A 22,796-nucleotide genomic window follows, 5' to 3' on the forward strand; every position below is an offset into this window, starting at 1 on the left:
ACAAAGTAAGCTAATTTCCTAATCTGCCTCAATATACAGTTCAAACTTACTAACATCAGACAGATGAAAAATCATCCTCCCACAATCATCTGCTCCTCTGGTTCTAGTCAGCACAATTCCCTTTTCCATTTTATTCCTTTGATTCAGTTGAGGACCATTACTGATGGTATTCTGGACAGGAAAATATCAGCCTCTGATATTTAAAATATAATTACCTCTTTCCTATCCACTTTTATTCCAATGGAAGGTACTGCTCATGTTCATTTGAAACAATTACTGCTCTTTATTTAATGCATGACTATGCAAGAAGGTTCAGTGATAATGCTACAGCACAGAGATGGAACACCTGACAGGTCCAAGAGCAGTTAGACATCCATAAAGGAGCTGAACTTGCAAATTTGGGCTCAGCAAGATCCATTATGTTGCAAATTTTAAATAGGATTTCCACAAACCTTCAGCCTCAGTGATTGGGAGAGAAACATCAGCCAGCTAAAGACAGGAATAAGTCAATGGATGAGTTGTATATATATTTCCACCTGCTGGCAGAAAATGTTTACACAGCAGTTGTATGCTTTTACAGCGGTTTAAGTCTGGAACAAATCCAGTAAACCAGTGGAGTTTTTCTTGATTAAAAAATGAACACAAAGCAGCATTTATCCTACAATGTCACTGGTACACAAAGATTATTATAAAAAGCCTGCTTTTGATAAGGCTGTATACCTCCAGATCTGGGGCCCTAATATTAGTCTAACTGATGTATAATATTTTTTTTTTAATTAACAACTGTTACCAACACACATGGCAGTTTCCCAAAACTGTAAGTAATGAGCTTAAATTACTAAACACAGAAACATGTTATGATGCTGTTAATCAGGTCCAATGCTCAGCAAAATAAACATTTTTCAGTTGATGTTTACTTGAAATTAAATTAAAAGGTGTTCTAAGCCAGGATTCAAAGGAATGAGCTGGTATTCACTACATGCCGCTGTACTGCTATAACACAAAAACAACTGTTGTCATTTCTTCAGAACTGGTCATAGCAAAGCATGATAAAGTCAATACTGCAGTTAGGAGAGGCCCTTTTCAAAGCACTATGCTATGTCAAAAAAGCCTCCCTTGTCTATAAACAGAGAGGGTGAATTAATCTCTGTTCTCCATAACATCAACGAGTATTTCCAAGTACAGACACCACACTCCCAACCTCACTTGGAGATTTTTCCGCACTGTGCACTCCAGGCTGTCATCTGATACTGCTTTTAGCACTTCAGATTCATAATCCACCATCAGTGGGTTTTAACAAGTATATTCCCCGCAAGTTCAATGCTCAGGTCCCAAACAGCAGCGTGAGCTAAATATTTCATGGAACAGGAGAAACTGAGTCATCTCTACTGCAGGACTGTTCAAGAGGCACGAAGAAACTAGTTTACTAGTTAGCAAACACTAACATTCTACGTTCCTTTCACAAAACCTTAGTTGAAACGTTGAAGTCTACTTTCTCTCCCTTCTAACCTTGATGACATGTGTGACAAGGCTGTTTTCAAACATATTTCCAAACTCAGCTCCATAAAAAAAACTTCTTGAAAGATGTACTACTGCATTAACACATGCTGGAAAGCATCTAGCCTTTGTGCTGCCCCCTGGATCTATAAATACCCGGAAAGTGACATGCAACTACCAAACCAAACCCAACCTTCCTCCAAGAATGCTGAAAATTTTATCTTTGTCACCAAATAAAGTGTCATCTTTGTGCCAAAATAACGTCCCATACATGTGTATATAGTAAAACTTGAAAAACATACCAGCAGATATTTTCACAAATGCCTAGTGCCAGGAGAAGAAATTCTCAAAACAAGAAGAGCTGTGATTCATTACAGTATTATGAATTCAGTCTTCTGTCATGCAGCTCATTGAGGTAACTATCAATTCTCATTCTCTACAGCTATCTTAAGGAGAAGAAACACTTCAGGAAAGCAAAAGAATTACCATACAATAAGGTACAATTTAATTAGAAGAAGGAACATGCTCAAGATAATGTCAATGGAAGAATATGCTAATGATCATTTTAACGAGATAAATATGCCCTCATAACCCCAATCAAAAATGCCTGAGATCCATCCTGGCAATGGTAGGTAGCACTTGCAAGAAACAAAGTCTCCCTTTCTACTTATGTGGGCGATGCTATAAGCTGCAACAATTACTGGAATTCCAGTCAGGAAGGAGAGGAGGAACAAGCAATGCTTTTAGCTTCCGAGACGTATCAGGGCATATTTCCCTTCTGTTTCTGAATGCACTGTTTCAGGGAAACAATCCCTGCCAGAACTCTCAAGAGACAATACATCTCCGCAGTTCTTTGGGTGTAACCCTCCAGATGGAGGGAAAAATTCAGCTTTAAATCTAGAAGGCAAAGGTAATTGTTTCATTAGAGTTTAATGCTCTTGACATTACTATGTAGATGTTTTAAGAGACTATTTCAAAATTTAACAAATTCATCAGGTTTTTAACAGGAAGACCCTTAATTTAAGATGTACAAGGAAAAAAGTCTAGCAAAATTCTTATTGACAATTTTCAACAGATTTCTACTGCAAAGTTGGCAAGTCAGTTTTGGAACACTTATTCCATGAACATCCCTGTTGAAGCCAACAGCACCTATTCATACACCATATATAGCTTTAAGAAAAAAAAAAAGTTTAATTATTGTTTACCATAAAGCTTTTTCTAAAGCATAATATTAAAGTTTACAATGGAAGAATAATACTGGAATGACAAGAAATCAAGAAAGCAGCAAAAGCCAAATAAAATTGCCTGTCCTTTTTTATCAAGTATATTTTTTTACACCTGAAGAAAGAAACAACAATTAAAAGCAGTCACCACAGCATGGTGCAGCAGTTGAAAATGGCTGCATTTCAATTGCATCTGCATCCATTCTGCAATTTAAAGTTATTTGAAGAGGATATGTTTCGGGGGGGGGGGGGGGGGGGGGGGGGGGGCATACTAAGGAGCAGGTATTGTAAGGTATTTCTAAGATAATGCTTTATATTTATTGCTTAATTCTTTCCATAATCTAAGTTTCCTTTATCTGCTTGGAAGGGGCTTTAATGGATCTAAATAAAAGGAGAAAATTTGCCTAACATTTATGCCTTGCCGATTCTATTAGATGTTGCTGTAAGAAGTGTAAATCAAGAAACTGGGTCTTAAAATTTTATTCACTGTGGTTTTAATAGACCATGCCAATATTACTCCAGTATTGCCAGAGACGTCTCCAAGAACACTGAATGAATACTAAGAAGGCCTATTATGACTCTTGCTATGGAAGTACAGATTAAATCCTAAACTTTTAATCTCCCAATTGGATCCACATGGGGAAATACAGTATGGCTTCAGGGAATATGCCAGCAAAGATATCACAGAGGAGTTACATTGTATGTTTAACCAGAATGGAAACATTCACAGTTAGACCTTAAGGATCAGAAGTTACATGTTTGTTTTCAATACTACTGTGTGCAAAGATGTACGACTCTTTTTGATGGGTATACAGTAGCATGTTTCCGAATATTGTCTACAGATTATCAGTCTTTTGGGTTCAGAAAAGCATACAAATTCTGAATACTAATGCATTTTAGATGACGCAAGTTTTCTCTGAGCCATGAAGTAGAAAGCAAGAAGGCACATAACGTATCACACCGACTTCAGCTACCTGAAAGTCTACTTTTAAGGCCAACCTTATCCAATTAAATTCTACTTCAGACAGGTGAGTATTTTTGCAAGACATTTTGCTAATAAGTAGGTTATATGTGCCACGTCAAGTAATCGATTAACTACACCCTCCTAAAAAAAGCCTGCCTGTTTTGATTATCAGCATTCCAGTAGTTTAGATGCTCCCTAAAGTTAACTGTAATTTATTAAACCCTACCTGATCAACCATAAAATATTATTTGTAGTAATACAACCCATCTTCTGTTAGTGCATGGGTAGCTACACAAACAATGAACTGGAGGAAAGACAATAGCCACAGCCTGCTGCACCATTGCTGCAGAGTACCAGGAGTGCTCTTGTTGCTGTCCCCATTGCTCAGAGGAGACCCAGGCATGTAGGGCAGCAACTTCCAACATCAGAGTGGCTTGCAACCCAGGCCTTGTACAGGTTAACAGAAGGAGTTCAGCTCTTCAGCTGCCTGGACCACATAATCATCAACAAAGAATGCCAGGTCATAAGCAGCACCAAGGCAAACTCCCCACACTTTCAAACAAGTAACCATTTTTAATTACGAATTATAAAGTGATCCCAAATGAGACTATCAGAAATAAATTAAATTAAATCCATGTGCATTGTATGTAAGAACTCAACATTTCTTTTTAAATCCATTCAGCACCACCAAAAGGCACTAGAATTGTGTGCATAATAATGAAGGCAAAATAAGGACTCATCAGCAATTCTGGAAGGCTTGTATGATCATTAACTGAAAATAATCATGTAGACGTAAATTCTCAGACATACAACACAGAGTAAGCCATCAGATTTAGTTTGTAAACCATTTCATGCAGACACAATAGTAAAAGTTTTAATTCAAGAGAAATAAACTTGGTGTCAGATAAACCAGACAAAAATAATTTCCAAGAGCTACATATGAAAACCACTAACTACATCTACATATAATATACGCTACACGTAATGGAAATTCCTTCTAAAATTGCTTAGCTCAGACTTGTTTATGCTGTAAATGTTTATAAACCAAAATGCTACTTTTGGGTCATATTTTGCACTTCCCGAGTGTGACAAACAATCTGAACGTGCTCAAGACTTAATTTTATAATAAACTTAACTATAGAAAAAATTTTTTAAAATGGCTTACTCAGAAGAAATATCAAGCATATTAAGTAGGCATTTGATTAATCTAGAGTAATCCATCAACTAAACAAGATTAATTCATTGTTCTTGATTGTTCCAGAAAAGATGGTAGAAACCCAAAATAAGCAGACATTAATCTACGAACAATGAATTAGGGAAAAAAAATTTATAACAGATAAAAACCACGTGTTCTGGACGGCTCAGGTCTGAAATCTGGCAGCCTAGAAGATGTTTCAAATCAAGTCAACTCCATTTTGCACATTACAATCAAAACTGACCATTTAAATCACACAACCACAGTTCTGGAAATATCTACTTAGTATTAAGTATTAATTTCTGAAAAGGCAGTTATTTTTAACATTTCACAACTAATTTCTGGGCAACCACTGGCTAGAAGCTTTTATGCCAAATCACTTGTAATAGCATCTTCCTAGAGGAAAAAAGCTATTGCATAGAAAATACAGTATCTCACTTTTTGAAATGTTCACCTTTGAAAAAAATTGTTAATCTTTTCTTAAATGACATCCACGAAAATGCCACTAATAATATTATATTAAACTTTTATTTAGAGTTGAGAACTAATACACAGTTTTGAAAACTTTACATCTATTAATGAAATGGCATGCTTTCTCACTAATCTAAATCCCCTGTTTAGATAACCAGTAATATCTGTGATTATAGAATTTAGGCCATGTCTACTGTTACTCCAGTAAGTATGCATCCTGCAATTCTCATTCTTCCCTCATGAGAAGGCACTCTTTCTGTTTAGACCTACTTCTGCATATAATATAATAAAACACACTGGATGATACAAGCAAAATAATTATAGACAACCAATTTTTATGGTGCAATGATTTTCAGAGCTGTAGATATTTTTTTAAAAGATCAACATGCTGGCATAACAGAAACGGTTAAAACTTCTTTCTCCTACTTAAGAAATATCTTTTTTTTGTACTCAAGTAGTACAGTAGTTACTTCATTTTCATGTAACCCTAGCAATAAGAGACTATTATAAGCGGTTTTTGAAAGAAGAGGAAAAGTCTTCACAATCAGACAGTATAACGTTACTCCCACTGAAAGCCACAGAAATTCTACCACTGACCTCAGTGGGAGTAAGAGCAGTTCCAAAAGGCTCCAACTTTTCAGATTTTCCACCAAGACATCTATTGCAAAAAAATGCAATTCCATTTTATCATTAAAAGCCACAAACCAATAACCAATCAAAATAAAACTGTTTTGTAAGTGAGCATCTCAGCCAATGAGTTGCACTTGTAAAGGAACTAACCAGCATTCTTCAGGGCTGACAAGCAATAAATTGAAAGCACTGTCATTCTGAAAATGTATGGCACTCCTGATTAAGGGTGACATACTCTTTAAAATGAGCACAGGGCATACCTCACTTTTGAAACAAGCAAATCAGTCTTAGTCATGAACTCTGTAAAACATATTTTTGGTAATGATAGCACAATTACTACTGTTTCTTCAACACAGAAGAAGCAGGAACATTTTCAAAGTTCTACATTCCTTTACTTCACAAATATGCTGCATAATAATAATAGGTTGCTCATGTATCCACAAACAGCATCATTTGATTGCCTGTTACTTTTTTCCTAATTTTGAACAAGTAGTAAGGCTGTTTGGTAAGAGATACCTCCTTCTAGTTCCTGTCACTTTACTCCCTTTCACCCCTACAATTATTTTCCTTTGCTCTAAATACTACGAATTTCACCTCAGGATGATTGCTACAGCAAAAAATCTCCTAAGAAATCTCCCACTTCTTCTGTTATGTTTAGCATATTAAGAAACAGTAACATCCAGTTTTTGTCATACTGTGTAAACTATATTCCCATCTTTCACCCAAAATTCTACTTTCCCTAAAAAAAAGTTAGAATGAGACTGTTAAAAGAAATTAAATTAGAAAATTAAGGCTTTCAAAAGTTCAAATTATTCAATCAATTTTATTCATTTAGCAAGTACAGCTGTCTTCTGCTTTTAGTCATTTAAAAGACCAACTTTTTTAAATTATGTTCCTTTATTCCAACATAGATGGGTTTTTCCTTGTGTAAGAAAACTTCTGTCTGGTTAGTTATCTCAGGAATGACTTCCCAAGTCACTAAAGTCATACAAATTAATAAATTGCTTGGTCTTTGACTATACTGACTGTACTGTTCTGACAAGGGCTCTTCACTTAAAACCAGTAAGTTAGCAGAAGGGTCAAATGCTGTAGAAAGCCATACATCCCATCACACAAGTAGATAACCACTGAATTTATACCTGTATTACTTTCACGTGCCACAGATTCCTGCACAGAGAGCTCAGAGAACAACCTCAAAGTCTGATGGCACAACTGACCACAAAACTGAGAGTGGCTGAGAGGAGGCAGTTAGGAGATGGGGAGCCAGTTCACCCCTTGTCTAAAAGCAGGACAGCAGCAGAATAAAACATTTTGAAAAGGTCCATTTATAAAGTTTTGGAAGATTTATTATTAGTTAACTATACGCAGTTAATTACATTTGATTGATACATTTTGATTATACAGACATTTGGTTTTATATGGTGGTTTGCTATTCCAAGCAGACTAATTCAAACACTTGAATATTTTAGCCATACTCAGTTCAATAGTTCTACTGTTTGAGCAAAAGACCACTAAAGACTACTACCATAAAATGAATTCAGTCTTTCATCATTTTATTGTTGGTCTAAAGAATGACAATTGTAGGACTGTCTGGAATGGTAAATAGCAAGAAGGATTAAATTAGTAACAATTTTGCCTTCTAGATTTCATAGACATGAACATGTGCAGTTAATAAACAAAATAAAAATATATGTAAGGAAATTTTGACAACTCTTACCACCCTTGCAGGCGAAATGTTAGGCCCCTTCCCTTGTTCATAAAGCACAACTCAAAGTTATGGATAGCCCTGAAAAACATAAGAGACAGATCAAACTCTGAATAGAAACTCTGTAACCAATGTGACTAATAGCTTGTTGACTTGACTAACTGGACAACTCTGTATACAGCTTCACAGCCCGAACACTTGCCAAAACTACACTGCTATCCCTAGTTCGAAACAGCTAAATCAAGACTTTCATCAGCCTCTAGAGTTCCTGCTTCCTGAAATCAAAGTCCATGGTAGAAATCTCTTATCTGGTTTGAATGCTCCACTAAGTGGACTAGTTTCTACTGAAATCTCTGGATCACAAAATCCAAAAATCATTTAAGCATACAGTAACAAGATAAAGCAAAATACCCAAGATGTTTCTCCTTATTATCTCTTTGCCTAAATATAATTTTTTCTGGATCATATGCTTGATTTCAATGACCTAACACTTGTTACATACATACAAGAATATTTTCCACAGAAAACATGCATACTTGAAGTTACAGGGACACTGGAGAATTTTTCAAATCAAGTTAACAGTAATACAAAGTGTTAATTCCCAGGGAACACAAACACTGTCTTGGGCAACATTTTACTGAGTCCTCATCAACTGTTCTTCGTGTTTATTTTAACTCCCAAAACCACAAATTTCCAACTGTTTTACCTGTCTTTGCTTCCAAACCAGAACTACATCCAATTCCATACATACACTGCAAGTTGGAAGTCGCACCTTCATCTAATGTAGAACACTAAGAGCCAGCAGCATTGGGGTTATGAGAGAGACGAGGATAAATTTTACTCTGACCTTAAAATCTAAAAAACTTTAGATCCCTGATTCCTCCACAGAATTTCTAAATTTTTAAAAAAAGGAAGCAAGATAGTTGAATGGTAGTACCATAGAATTCTTGATTATCACTACACATTGGGCAAGACACAGAGGAATAGACTGGATGTTAGGAGGCACTTCTTTGCAGAACGGGTTGTTGGCCGTTGGGGTGGGCTGCCCGGGGGGGTGGTGGGATCCCTGTCCCAGGAAGTGTTTGGGAGTGGGGTTGGCGTGGTGCTTGGGGGTGTGGTGTGGTTGGGAGCTCTCAATGTTGGGTTAATGGTTGGACTAGGTGATCGTCAAGGTCTTTTCCAATCTAGATGCATTCTGTGATTCTGTGAATATATATGCCCAAGTGTAGCCATAGCACTACAATGCAAAGTACCACTGGCTATTGGTTCTTCTACTGCTGGCTAGACTGGATTTGTAGGACAGTCACACTGACACAAAGGATATCCCCTAACAGCAGTGACTTAAGTAATCAATATCACAAATAACTAGGGTTTTATTCGGTTTGGGTTTTTTACAGTCCTCAACAAAGAGTGCTCACACACAAGGCTCAACCTGAACCCCTTAATACCAGCAAAAAATGACTAACACTCAGACCCATAAAGGATGTATATGCACTCAATAGGAAAAATAGCTTTTTATATCAGAGAAACTGATTTATTTTTTTAAGAGTCCTAAAAAATACGAACAAAAGCTGTCTGCAGACTGCTTTTATGAAGGAACGCTTGGGTTTTTTTCCCCCCCATTCTTGTAAGCCAGTCAGCATTTGGCTGCCTTACAAAAACCATATATTCTGCACGTGTGCCTTCACCTTCCATGGTAGTTTTCATATTTCATTTCATAATTTACAAGTTATAAGGCAACACTATGTCTTAATACAGGAATTCAGTGACTTTAGGATGACACTTGATGAAAATTTATCTAATTAGTAAACAGGATGCTTTATTTATCTTCAACTCTGATAAGTAAATGCTTTTAAGTACTGCAGAACAAAGGAGAAACCTCATCACAATCATGAAACATACTAGCAGTAGAGCACGTACACGGAAATTCAGTTTGTCACAAAATAAAATTTCATTAAAGGGGTCATGTTGTTCCAGAAGCAGCAGTGAGAGAGATGGTAGAATCATAAGAAATGTGTTGAACCAGTACAAATCCAACCTCAGGCAAGAATTTTCCTCAAAAGTTTCATTTTTATTAGCAATTCAGAGTTCACCTGCTGAGCAATTCGATCCAGAGGTCAGAAGCAAAATACTGCCATTGCTTGCCCTGTTAATTTTTTTTTCCAAAAGATAAAATAAACACACAATTTCCCCTAACCAAAAAGAAATGTAAACAGTGACAACAATCAGAAATAATATTAAACAGACATCAGTGAGGTAACATTACAGATTAAAAAATGCCACTAATAGCTTGATTAAGTTTTAAAACATTGCAACAAATCCTAAACTGACCCTTCTACATTTATTTTTTAAATAAGTAAGGTAATTAGCTATGAGCCATTTTAAAAGCTTCTACTGTTTAAAAAAAGTGGAAAATTATGGCCTATTAAAAAAAATATATCACCATTAAGAATCTTACTGATTAAGAAAATCAAAAGCTGAATGGCAAGCTGTTTTAATTTATGTCTTCAAATAAATCATCATTTCACTTGAGTTATAAATCTGGGTGCTCTGCTACCTGTTTACCTGCCTGTAGTACCTAGGAAGATTTCAGGAAGAAATTATAATTATCTATAACTTCCATCTATGTATGTTGTAACTTTTTCTCTTTTTGAGCAACATAGCCCAAAAAGTATGTTCCACATTCTGGTAGTTTTCCATTGATTAAAAACTAACCACTGTTCAGCATCTGACTCAAGGGAAGAGAAATTCAAGCCTATGATACATGCACTGTAAAAAGATCAGACTAGAGCAATTCTTGATTAGAACAATCAACTGCTAATAAAACATATCGCTAACTTTTTGCAATAACATACTCCTAAAATTGCAAGGGGTGTGGATGTAATGTGATTTTGGATATCCTTGTACAGTACAGCTGAGCAAAACTCTAGGTATGTCAAGCAGTAAAGCAAGAGAACAAGATTTCCAGTCCTCAGTTATAATCTTGTTTAAAAAGTTTAGTCTGCCAAACTGCAGGTCCCAGAAGTCTGAATTTCTCAGGAACCAAGCCAACACTGAAACTACAGAAGTAATACAAGTGGAGTTGTATTTTGAACTTGCCAAAGTATCATGGCTTAACACACAACACTAAGGAAAGAAAAAATGATGGAAAAAGAGCATTTAATCTAGTGCTGTATCGTGAGCTTGAATAAACTTCTGCCAGACCAGTTACTGAGAACTAATGAGTAGATACTCTGAGTAACTGCAGTAAGGACTATCTTAATAAGTCTCTTCTAACTATTCAAAAGACCCATCATATTAGCAGTTCCAAACATAGTAAAGGGTGAAGGTCTCTTAAAGAACAGCTCTAAGCATAATGCAGCCAATTCTGACTGGAACCTTATGTTGAACCAACACTGGCTGACAAGGGCATGACCTTCTATTGATGCTGAAAATGATGACTTGGTTCAAAAATTGTTTCGTTTTGCTGCCACAGATTTAACAGCTCAGGCTTTGTCCCCATGAGATGAGTAAAACATGCTCATTAGGTAACCTAGTTCCACAGAGACAGGATTTTAAACAAGGGCTAAGCACCTTTATTTTAATATTACAAATATGTCCTCAAGGTACTTTAACGCAGACCAGTTGTAAAGGTGAGAAGCAAGCGCAGATCTCCAGTCCCACAACCACAGGACCACATTCTCAACGGAAGAGTTATGAGTAACTACATATGTCAACAAAAAGCAGTGAGCACCGAGCAGAAATACAGCTCAATACACCATCACAGCAATTCTGAGGCTCTTCAAAAATGTGCGTAAATAAAAGGAAATAATTTTCACTTTGTTTATCCAGTTTAACAAGCAAGACAATTATGAATTATTTTAGCAAGTTCTTTCAGGTTGTCCAAAATATTTACTGCCCACTGTTTTCATCTTCCTAGTTACACACCAATGTCAGACAGTATCTGTTACAATCAACTTGCATTTACTAATCCTACCATCTGTCTTAAGTCTAACCAATAAAGTAATACTGAACAAGAAAAGGGCATGAGAGGAAGATGGGAATCAGAATACCACAAAGATAAGCAGGCAGTTATTTCTTACTCTGAATGCAATAACAAGAACTCTAGAGGCCAAAATGTTCCAGCTGAGCTAACTATGGCTTCCTGCTGCTGTTACTAACATGCTATTGTAGAAAAGTAATTGCAAATATTACTCACAAAGTACAAAATACCAAACAGAAACAAACGAGATAATGGAAGAAACATGTATCTACTGGCAAAGCCAAAACTCATTAGAAGATTATATTCAATATGCTTTGAAGCCAGCTGTATAAAGTGATAGTGGAAAGCCTTAAATTTAAATAAACCTTTTAAAATTCTTTATTTCACTGAAGGCACAAGTTTGACCTTAAGTGTTAATTTAAATGGATACAACTAAGTTGGTTAAAAAACCCAAACAAACCAGAGTTTCATAAATGAATCTGCTCATGGTACCCTCAGAACTGCAGCCACACCCCAGACTGACCCACAGCTCTGTCCATCCAGCTCTCCCTTGCCCATGCTGGGACATTCACTGATGGGTTATACTCACTGGTGAGAAACGTAAAGGGAGATTGATTGTCTCACATCCCCAAAACTCCTTTCTGGACTGTATGCCCTTTGCATCATCAGGACCCTTGCAACTTTGCTTCTTCTTGTACAAGACAGAATAATTTGAAGGATATTCAATTATTAACCATCTTATTTTCACAGAATCACAGAACAGTTGAGGTTGGAAAGGACCGCTGGAGATCATCTGATACAATTCCCCTGCTCAAAGCAGAGTCAATTATGAGCAGGTTGCTGAAGATCTTTTCCAGTCAGGTTTTGAAAATCTCCAGGAATGTAATCGCCACAACCTCTCTGGGCAACTTGCTCCAGTGTTCAGTTCAACCTTACAGTCATTTTTTTCTCAGTTTTTGATCGAAATAAGATTTCTCCACTTTGTACCTATCACCATATTAGGCTGTGCTGCCTGTTGTAGTATTCTTGATCAGTGGGAGCTGCTTAAATCAATGCACTCTGAAAATGACAATGAGATGTATAACCATGAAATTTATTGAACATGCCTGCATGCATTAGTAATGACACAGCATGGCCTCTGGGTCCAATAATGCAGAGAGCTGGATTCCTTCATCTTACAATGACTGCTCTAAATTCCCTAGTCACACAAGGACATATGAAACAGGCATACATTTTTTACTCCTGGATATTATACCTACTTTAAACCAGCTGGGTTTTGTCTTGTTATTGTACATAACTGCTAAGTTTCTTTCAATTTCATAGTGCCAAAGATATTTTAAATAATTAGTTTCTCACGAAGAAACTACTATTAACATTCCTTGTCTCCAAAAACACATGCAAGCAGTTATTCTGAGGTAAAACTGGGAGAAACCTGTATAAACTCAATGCTCTTGAGACTTCTATCAGAAATCAGTCACTTGATTTCATGTGAAATAACAAGAATGCACAAGCATATTATACAAGACAATGTTAAAGGGCAGTGAAATGTTAGAGGTTTCCCAAAGAGAAGTCAATTCTGTTCACGATTCTCCTCTTAAAACACCTAAGTAATTCAGGTGTATTCAGTCAAACTACACCTGTGTGAAGAAGAGAGAAATTAATATCAGGCAGGTAATCACTAATACTAAAACTGCGTAACTGTTGTATTTGTGCATAATTCCTTTCTCATTTTATATTCTCTAGAAGAAAATGCCTTGCGAGAGTTCTTTTCCCCTTTAGAATTCTCCAACTTGCTGTAAATATTTTATATCTGTGCAGCTACTAAAGTCACTAAATTATCAATCTTGTACTCTAAAACAAGTCAAACTATTTCAGGGTCTCCCCCGCCCCTTCATTACAGCTATTTTCATTCTGGACTCCCCATACAATCTGTGCACCTGTAATTTGTATTTACATTGTATCAGTAGGATCCTCCTAATTAGATTTAATTTCTTCAAGTGAGAAAAAAAGTGATGTGCTAAGCCTGACAGTTCTTTGAAGAATGTCCTAGAAGGTCAAATGATGTGTATATAAGGGCTTTGTGATCTGTTTGACACAAGTAAGATAAGGTTGGTCAACATTTCAGATGCCTTCAGTAATGAAAAGCAAAGTAACTGGTATTGATTCCAGTCACATCAATCTCAAAACAGTAAACAAAATAATTATATTCTCTGTACAGCAGTCCCACGGGTACATGCAGATATACTTAATAGATCTACAGACAGTAGAAAGCTCATTTAAATAAAACACTACGTGAAATTCTGGTTTTCTTAATTGAGCTACTATGCAGACAGTAAAGCTTCTGAGATCTCTACATCACTTATCCTTTTGAATTTAACCAAAGTCAGAAACTGTCTGAAGATTGGGACTTTTCCTACAGATTACAGCTCCAAAGTTTGTCTTTGGACTTCTGAACCAATAGCTCTGTTCTTTAACAGAGATACCTGTATAACTGTTTTTGATGCTTTTACAATACCAAAATATGTTGGTTTACTGCTTAAAAAAAAACAACTAAAAAAACCCTACAATTAAAAGATAGCACTCTTTCCTTTGTGAGACCAGCTGCTTTCCCCTATACTTCAACCTCTTTTCACAGGAAACAGTTGTGTTTATTCTGTAATTCTTATTAGTCTTTCCCTTCTTTTGTGATACCATGACAAACTACAGCCTAGATTATTTCTTTCTAAGCATGTCAAGGGCTAAAAGCCATCCCACAGGCCTTGCTTCGTGCATCATTGGTGGAACCACACAGTACAATCACATTACAGTCTCCTTTTCCCAACTGCATTACTGCAACAGACACATCTGCATTTGGCACCTGTAAGTTCTTTCATCACAGGGATCAGTAACCAATTTGTTTAATAAAGTAAAACACAGCACTTTCAAAATGCAGCAGTATTTACTCATTATCGCACAGGTAGTAAGCCTGTAGCACAAAAGATAAAACCAATAAAAAGCCAATACATAGTCTTATTTCTGCTTTAAATGTGTATTGCCAATTATTGAATTTCTCTCAGTTCAACTAATGCCCATCTCCTGATGGAGAAAACAACGTCAATCCCTGTTCCCTGGCTAGTACACCAGCACTCTCTAACACTCCCTCTGTAGTCTCCTAGTTCACATCTCTTCATCTTTTCTAAACATAGGGTCCTAAAATGGTCAGTGTTACTAGAATCCTCTCTCTGACTACACTAAAAGAGAAACATCACAGTACTGAGAAAAGGAGCAGAGCAGTATACTCCCTCTTACATAAAGCTTAGTTATTTTATTCGAGTGTTAGTTGGGATATTCCCTATTTATCTAAGCTATTGTTTAATTTCTAGTGCCTGGTTCTTTATATGAGCCCCTTCATCAAGTCTGATGGAAAAGCAACAAAACACACTAGTATTAGATTATATCTGAGAACCAAAAAGATTTATTTTGTAAGATGCATATATTTTCAGTAAGCTTAGAAACTGCAGACCTAGCCTGGATTTCTTCAGAAGAGAAGGAAAAAAAAGTATTAGTCAACTACATAAGAAGTGGGCAACGTAACACTAAGATGTAACAGTGAACTATCTTCAGTAGGAAGAGAGAATTGCCAATACCAGTGTATGTGACAACAGAAGACCTGCATCTGGAATTCAGTATGATATTCCAGAGATCCATATTAGAGAAAGATTGACTCAGCATAAATATGAACTACTGAAACTATCTGGTCATGGACTGCCCATTTTATGAACACAGAATAAGAGTTTGGATTCTTTAGCCCAGCAAAAAACATGGCTGAAAGGAGGTAGAACTGTCCTCACTAAATATACTAAACATGCAATTCTCAGAGAGAGAAAAAGAGAGGGAGAGGAGCCATTGAAACACAAACCGAAATCAGTAAGAACTGCCTAAATAAAAAAAAGCCAACAAATAAATAAGCTGAAGTATGGAGAAATTTTTAACCATCAGAATGATCAGTTCTTGGGCAGCTGACATTATGTAAAAGATGCTTAAAAGGCAGAACAGCAGAGCTGTCCAGACTCACAGGAAATCCCACACAGCTAAACTTCACTGAAAGTTCCAATGGGAAATAACTTGTTTACAGCTCGAGTTTCTGTGACGACAAAGGAATGATGTAACATGCTGGTGTTTAGAGAATATCCTTTTAGACATAACTACTATATATTACTTTATTCCCCTAAAATACCAAAGCCAGGCACTTGGCTGTAGGAATGCAGATGGAGGTTATGGTATCTATACAACTTCATATCTGAAAGAAAAGGAAATAGTACTTTCCTTAAGTATAAGAAAGGGAAGGAAGTGCTAAACTCAGACTGCTGTCCCAGACCTACAAGGTTCAGAGGTGCAGCTGATGCAGGAAACATGACATATCCAATGCAAGTATTATACTACCAAAATAAGCATTATACAAGTTGCCATAATCTGAGGTCCCAGGAGCAGCATCTCTGCCCTTAAACGCTTAAATTGAGAAATAGGGTACTCAGAAGTAAAAACAACAGAGAGGCAAGTGAAATAACTTTTTCTAAAATTAGCAGAAGGGGAACTGGGATGAAATTTGAGGTCTCCTTGAATTACTATGCAACATCACAGTTTGAAACAAAGGTTTTGTATGCTATATAGAAGAATCTTGCAAAAGATGGACCAGATGATCTGACAGGTCTTTACTCTATGATTTAACTTGCTCTGACTTGTTTTCTGTCCTTCTAGTTCCAAGGCTTTTCCACTCAGTACTCTCATTTCTTTAAGATTCATTGCAACAGTAAGTTATTGCATCTTATTTTAACTTTGCTGAACAGCATGGTGAGTTCAACAACTCAAGATTATTCTCTATGAAGTAATGATGAAAACACAGAAGAAAAGAAATTAATTTCATTAAAACCTGTGTCTAGTCTTGTTCTGGCTTCAGGTGGATTGGAATTTGGGATACTTCTCTTTCCCAATAAAAAAAAAAAAAAAAGACAATTCACATAAGTTACTTTGCAAACCTAACAGTTACAAGGTCTTCCTACTGAAACACAACACCTCCATGTAGCAAGTTAAATAGTTATTTCCGTTTTCCTAAATTGAAGTTAGTCACATATTTAGGAAAACGATGCAGATTATACTGTGAATTAAGACTGCATCTTTCAATCCTGCCAACTACAGCATCAACTTTACCACATATTTGGTTAATACAGAAGCTTACGAAAGGAAAATGAAAATATCAATTAAGAAAACTAGACAAACTGTGAATTCAGTATTTTCTAAAGGTCATGCTACATAGAAAGTTTACTGCATTTTAACAAGAGACACTGTAGTCCTTCAAATATTGATACATAAAATGAGTTTAAAAATTACAGAATCTATAGCTTTGGTTTCCATAAAAAGATTTCTTTGTATTGCTCCCCTGCCTTGGTTATATCTTTCATAAATTTTAGAACATTTAATTTGTGAAACTTTGAAGTTCTTCTTATTCCTTTGTGGCACAGAGAACTGGCTTCTACTTATTTCTCTATTCAGATGAAGAATGTGAAGCAAATTTATTTAGGACATAAAAAAATGTAATCCAAAAGGCAGAGAATACAAGGTGAAAATAATATGGGAAGGTAAAACATCTTGTAGGACAGGGCTTAAGACACTCACAGTTCTATTGGCCAATGTTAAGATTACCAGCATCACTACCCTCCTACAGAGAGGGAAATGAGAAGAATTTGCTAAATATAGCTAGAACTGTTTGGAAGGATGCCTATCCTTATTTGTGCATTCATCTGTTTAATTGTGGGCAATATAGTCCACTAGACAGCCTGAGGCAAGTGTGGATGTTCAATATTCTCTGAATTACACAATCTCAACTGGAGATTGGCTTTAATTACACAGTTTACAACAGTATAAATGGAAACTTCTTATTTTGAAACTCTTCACAGTTATAAGTACCTCTGAACTTTTTTTACTCAGGTTTGAGAATGTACTAAATGCTTTCAAAACTGTGCAGTTTTAAACAAGCATGGTCAAAAAGGCCATGGAATTCTTGTGTTTACTGTATGATCTAAAGTCTTCCAAATCCAAATGTATGCAAATATATATTTATATTTCAATATCAAAAATCAAGTTTTATGTTAAAAGCTCTTCTCAGTTTGGTAGTCTGAGGAAACTGACATTTTTTCTCAAATTGATCTGCCAGTGTATTTTTAAAATAATTGCAATAATTTAATTCTTTAAACATACCTGTCAATACATCTTACCAGATTAATCCCTCTTTATTTGAAAATAAAGCTGAAACAACCACACAAACCTAAAAGAAACAAGTCAAGGGAAGTTTATACCTCTGATCCAAACCTTTGAAAGGATTCCTAAACCTAACTCCCTTGGTTTCAGTGACAATACTGTAAATAAATGTAACAGAACTTAACAGGCACTGGGCGCCTAAATCCCTTTAAGAATTTGGGCATAAATTCGTAAGGGATCACTAAAAGTCTCAGCCAAGGTATCAACTTATTTATAAATCAGAGAGGTTCTCACACATTCCTTTTACTCAGGATTCAATCACCACTGATCTTCCTTCAAGGGAAATATAAGCAAGCCAGGCTGCAAACCTCATCAGACTTCTGCTACTTGTTAGCAGAAGGTCCAACAGCTCAAGAAATTCCTTAATGAAATCTTCCGTCCCCTCAGTAGGGCTTAGAGAAAGTACAATGATAACTGTCCAGTAAAATCAAAATTTTGCATTGGGAAGAGAGTGCGTTCAAACAGACAGAAAGGAAAAATCCCTTGGAAAACAGAATCCTGTACTATCGCCTGATCATTTAAACACAAATATTTGCCTAGCATTGTGAAGAGATTAACCTTTATACAATTAAAAATACTTAAGAGTTTATGTTAAATTTCAGTTTAAAAACCACTGCTAACAATACAAACCCAGAATTTTGTTACTGAGCTGTATATAACCAGACACATTACATTAGATCTTCCTGAAGAGCTAAATGAATGTAACAAGCTTCAGTTCTGTTCAACATTAGTTAGTTCTTCAGTCCCCTAAAAACTAAAGTTCCTGAAATTCAGAGTTATCATACTGCTTCTCTGCTTCAAAATAGTGAAAAGTGGTTTGTGGTGTCATAAATGACATGAGTCGGTTATTTCCTTGAACAGATACATGAGCATGGGTTGGGATTCAGAAACCCCACCATCAACAAAGTACTTTGTAAAAGCTAAAGGTTCTGTTTATCATCAACAGAAACAAAACATCATGAAACATTGGTAAAAAAGATAATGTAGCAAATATTCTTCCAATAAAATATCCTTATTCTGTATAGGGCAAAATATCAGCACGAAATACGTTCACAAGAACTAGGATACTCTTCAGGAGTTAACTCACTCTGAAAATTGTCTGGGGAACACCATTCTATCTGAATTCTTATTTGTCATACTTCAGGAGCTTTATCTCAGCAGTAAGCAACAAAACAATATGTAATATACTATTACATAAAAAAGAATATAACATCCTACTTGAATTTGATTAGATTTAGTCAAAGCTTGGTATGGAAGGGCTTCACTAAACAGGCCTGGTGCTGAGCTCCTTGGTACTGAGACTTGAACACTGGAAGTACAAACCAGTTCTATTATCATAGAATCACAGAATGGTTTGGGCTGGAAGGGACCTTAAATCACCTAGTTCCAACCCTCTGCCACGGGCAGAGACACCTTCCAGGAGACCAGGTTGCTCAAAGTCCTGTCCAACCTGGCCTTGAACACTGACTGCCAGGGAGGGGGCAGCCACAACCTCTCTGGGCAACCTGTGCCAGTGCCTCACCATCCTCACAGGAAAGAATTTCTTCCTTGTATCTAATCTAAATCCACCCTCTTTCAGTTTAAAACCATTACCCTTCATCCTATCCCTACACCCCCTGATAATGAATCCCTCCCCACCTTTCCTGTAGCCCCCTTTAAGTCCTGGGAGGCCGCCCAAAAGTCTCCCCGGAGCTTTCTCTTCTCCAGGCTGAACACCCCCAACTCTCTCAGCCTGTCCTCATAAGGGAGCTGCTCCAGCCCCCTGATCATCTTCGTGGCCTTTGCTAGACACGCTCGAGCAGGTCCATGTCCTTCTGATGTTGGGGGCCCCAGAGCTGGACACAGGACTCCAGGTGGGGTCTCACGAGAGCAGAGTAGAAGGGGAGAATCCCCTCCCTTGACCTGCTGGCCACACTTCTCTTGATGCAGCCCAGGACACGGTTGGCTTTCTGGGCTGCGAGCGCACATTGCTGGCTCACAGATAGTTTTCCATCCACTGGTACCCCCAAGTTGTTCTCTGCAGGGCAGCTCTCCATCCACTCCTCGCCCAGCCTGTGTTTGTGCTTGGGATTGCCCTGACCCATGGGCAGGACCTTGCACTTGGGCTTGCTGAACTTCATGAGGTTGGCACGGTCCCACCTCTCCAGCCTGTCCAGGTCCCTCTGGATGGCACATCCCTTCCCTCCAGTGTTGTCAACTGTACCACACAGCTCGGTGTCATTGGGGAACTTGCTGAGGGTGCACTCAGTCTCACTGTCCGTGTCACCAACAAAGATGTTAAACAGCACCAGTCCCAACACCAACCCCTGAGGACGCCACTCGTCACTGCTCTCCACTTGGACATCGAGCCACTGACTCCAACTCTTTGAGTGTGACCATCCAGCCAATTCCTGATCCACCAAGTGGTCCATCTGTCAAATCCATGTCTCTCCAATTTAGAGACAAGGATGTCATGTGGGACAGTGTCAGAAGCTTTGCACAAGTCCAGGTAGATGACGTCAGTTGCTCTTCCCTTATCCACCAACGCTGTAACCCTCTCGTAGAAGGCCACCACATTTGTCAGGCATGATTTCCCCTTAGTGAAGCCATGCTGGCTGTCACCAATCATCTCCTTATTTTCCATGTACCCCAGCACAGTTTCCAGGAAGATCCACTCCATGATCTTGCCGGGCACAGAGGTGAGTGACTAGCCTGTAGTTCCCCGAGTCTTGCTTTTTTCACTTTTTAAAAATGGGGGCTATGTTTCCCTTTTCCAGTTAGTGGGAACTCCACTGGACTGCTATGACATCCCAAATATGATGGATTTGGTTGCATTTGTAATTTATACTGTAATTGCTCCTACAGCAGATAGAGTTTTGGTATAATGCCATTAAATAGAAGACAAGCAACAAATAAGATCTCAAAGTTAACCAAGAACTAGGATTTTATTTAATAACCTGAAGAACAGTAAATTTGAAGGCATTCATATTTCTCTGGACTACTGAGATTACTCCTGTTGACAAATTCTAGGTATATTTGGATATAAAGATGGTAACATCATCAGAAATAGAAGACTGTATATCTAGGAAGCCAGTGTGTGCAATACTTGCAAATTTGAGTTTTCTGTTTGACATTCAAATCAAGAATTAATAAAGTGTACATGAATCTGTACAAACAACTGAATTTGCAGCTTCATATAGACTTCATGTGCCAAGATTATTTGTGATACATTGTTTAAGTTTTCTTATCATGCTTAAAATCCACCAAGAGATTTTATTCTATTCAGTATAAATACACAGTAATTTTTCACTGGACTTGAGGCTAATCATCTGATCAACAAAATACACAGAGAGTTAGTAAATAAAGGAATGAACATGTATCTCCAGGAAGCTAGATATTACTTTCAAGGAACACTGGTGTTACCAAATTCTTGGTCATAATCGGTACCTTCTGTTCAATTTCACTGACTTTAGGCTTGAAAAAGAAAATCAGAGGATAGCATCAATCTTTTAGAATGTGTTCCTCAAATAAAGAGACACAGAAAGATTACAGAATCATAGAATATCTCAAGTTAGAAGGGACCCATAAGGAAATGTATCAGTATTAAGAGAAAATTCCACTCCAGTTTAAGAACAGAACTGGAATCAGGGTTACTGACAAAGAAAGTCTACCAAGGTTTCAAATTTACGGATTATACAACTCAGTAAGGTTCCACTGCCACATCACATTAAAAACAGCATCTTACCCTCCACCTCTAAAATACTGCCTCAGAAGAGGGAACATTTTTTTTCACTTCTGTTATCTTTCAGCCTGCGGTAAGGAAGTGCCTTGGTCCTGAATCAGAACCCACAGGAATTTAGCAAGTGCTATTTCAGCTTGTAGTAAAATCTTCAATATGTAATTTACATCTTGATATGTCATAATTTTTTGGTATTTAACTTAGTAACAGCTTCTCTGAAGTAGAGATTTTATTACATAAATTATGGAAGTAGCAGACTGGGTGTAGTGGAGGCAACATAAACTCCTGAATCAATACAAAATATGTCCCTAGTAGTAGTTGTTATTCTATGCAGGTGTGTTATTGATTACAGTCATAATGGTCTCACTTTCACTGCCATCAATAACTCATTACTTGTATTGTCACACTGAATTAAAGAAGAACCAGTCTAAAAATTTGTGGAGAAGTTATACCAGCATGGCATGACCCAGCCTGTAGTGCAAAGAAGCAGAACACTGCCAGTTTACGTTAGGATTCACGTTTGAGAATTCACTTGACATTACATTGATAAAATAAAGTCAAATGTGATATTTATTCAGGCAGAAGAGATTATGCCTTAAACATACTGGAAAACTCTTAAATTTATAGCTACTGCATACAATAAAACTATGCTTTCAGTACCTCGGGACCATTATTAGGATACACTTACTGTTACGCAAAAGTGAATCAAAGTTTTATGGATGGTTATTGTCATTTTACTGATCAACATGACTGAAGCTTCCTTGCATCAGATTAAGAATTGTAGAAGGGATGTTAGATTATTTCACTTTTTTAAGTAGAGTTCATTTCTAAATCAAAACTTGACAGCAATATAAACCAGCAGAATACTAACCATAAGCCAAAGATTTGTGAAGTATTGAAAAGTTAAATATAGATAATGTTATTACCACAATTGTATGAAACACTTTATTAATGTTAGCATATATAAGCATTTTTCTTTTAATACTTCAGAGTAGACACATAGCAAAAGAACACTCATTGTCACTGGCCTATCAAAACGGAGAAACAGATCCAGACATGAGAGACAGAAGACCTCCTAATTCCAGCAAACTGACCTTTATGCCATTTTAACCCTCTG

At 37.0% G+C, this 22,796-nt stretch overlaps 1 protein-coding gene across 12 annotated transcripts in view; it reads right to left on the bottom strand.

The window, feature by feature from the left end:
* The window catches only part of ARVCF (ARVCF delta catenin family member), a 291,281-nt gene that overhangs the window by 257,581 nt on the left and 10,904 nt on the right, over positions 1–22,796 (bottom strand). For 10 of the 12 annotated variants that reach the window (XM_074887416.1, XM_074887413.1, XM_074887418.1 and 7 more), the window contains one exon: positions 7,698–7,766. The exons of the other annotated variants lie outside the window; for them this stretch is intronic. The gene's annotated coding sequence lies outside the window, so the exon portion shown is untranslated. The remainder of the gene's footprint in view (positions 1–7,697; positions 7,767–22,796) is intronic. 12 annotated transcript variants of the gene reach the window in all.

The sequence above is a fragment of the Strix uralensis genome, chromosome 17 (genome assembly GCF_047716275.1).
Source record: "Strix uralensis isolate ZFMK-TIS-50842 chromosome 17, bStrUra1, whole genome shotgun sequence".
NCBI lineage: Eukaryota > Metazoa > Chordata > Aves > Strigiformes > Strigidae > Strix > Strix uralensis.